The sequence below is a fragment of the Mandrillus leucophaeus genome, unplaced genomic scaffold (genome assembly GCF_000951045.1).
Source record: "Mandrillus leucophaeus isolate KB7577 unplaced genomic scaffold, Mleu.le_1.0 Scaffold526, whole genome shotgun sequence".
Lineage (NCBI taxonomy): Eukaryota > Metazoa > Chordata > Mammalia > Primates > Cercopithecidae > Mandrillus > Mandrillus leucophaeus.
Genome location: NW_012105653.1, coordinates 117847 through 119166, shown reverse-complemented (window position 1 = coordinate 119166; position 1320 = coordinate 117847). Strand labels below are relative to the sequence as shown.

The 1320-nt window shown below is 62.4% G+C and overlaps 1 protein-coding gene across 3 annotated transcripts in view; it reads left to right on the top strand.

The window, feature by feature from the left end:
- PRMT2 (protein arginine methyltransferase 2) overlaps positions 1-1320 on the top strand; it is a 29821-nt gene that overhangs the window by 26850 nt on the left and 1651 nt on the right. The window lies entirely within an intron of this gene.

Genomic DNA, 1320 nt, shown 5'->3' with positions numbered 1-1320 from the left:
AGACACCGCAGCCTGTGTGCCTCCTTCCGGGTCTCGCCGCCACTCTGGGCCCAGCCTGGGGCGTCCACCCCCACCCCCAACAGCCCCAGCGGGAGGAGCTCCCTGTCTTCCCGCCCCGGAGGAGCACCCACGGCTAATTCATGGTCCGACCCAAAGCGCCTCCGCAGGACGTAGGGGTTCACCTGACGGTTTTGGAGGGTTTTGGAGGGACAGTTGTTTTTTGGGACACATTTCCCCCTCCAGCATCCTGGACACGCGTGGCGGTGCAGCCGCCTTTGGGGCCCAGCAGGCCTTCCCTTTGGAACTGGGGTGGGGTTGGCTGCCCCGCTCTGGCACCTGCCCCGCCCTGGCACCTGCCCTGCTGACTCCCCAGCGTGATGGCCCCACGAGGGGACCCCGGCTCCAGGGAGGTCGCAGACGTGTGGAGTTGATGCCCTGGCCTGGCATGTGGTCCCCATCACAAGAGTCCTGTGGTAACCTCTCTAGTGCCGTCACCGAGTGGAGGTGGGCAGCTTGGAGGCTGGTTATACCCACCCCCGAGTCTGGGGGCATGGAGGGAGCAGTGACCTGGGGCACAGGCTGGGGTGAGGGGTGTGACCAGAGTCAGGGAGAAACTGGAGACCTGAGGAGCCCCCCATTTCACTGCTGGCCCCACTGTGGACAGTGGGAGTTTGAGGGGCGACAGAGCCTGAAGAACTCAGAGATGTTTCCAGCGCAACCCAGTGCAGAATCCTAGCGTTTTACTATTTTCCCCCAAACGTGACAGTGGTCCTCACATTGTAGCCGTCACAGAAGCGACTCCTTGGACCTGATTCCATCCGTGTACACCACAGTTTAATGGCAGGAGCTAGATCACCAGCCTCTGCAGCTTAGGCGAGGGCACAGGAAGGGGGTGCCCCGCCGTCCTCCTGGCGGGCGGGGGAGTCAGACACCACCCGGGACCTTTAGTGCAGCCGTGTGTCCCCTGAGCTTCCACATCCTCTGGGCCACCCAGGGTGAGCCGTCCACACCTCCAGGAATCTGAGTGGTCTCAGGAGCAGCCTTGTCTTGGCATTGGCAGGATCTGTCTCACCAGCGTAACTTTGATCCCAGTGTATCCCATAGAGTCCCTTTAGATCACAGGGCTGGGGGTGTATCTGCCCCCTGAGTTAGCCTGAAAAGTCAAGCTTTGTGTCCCCAGGCCCTCAGGGTGGACTGCCAGCCATGTGGGTTCTGCTGAGGGTGAGAGCCAGTGCGAGCCTGAGTCAGCGCCCCGAGGGCCATGTGGAGACTGCCCTCGCCCAGCCTCCAGGTCACACACACCCCTGTCTTGCAGCATCA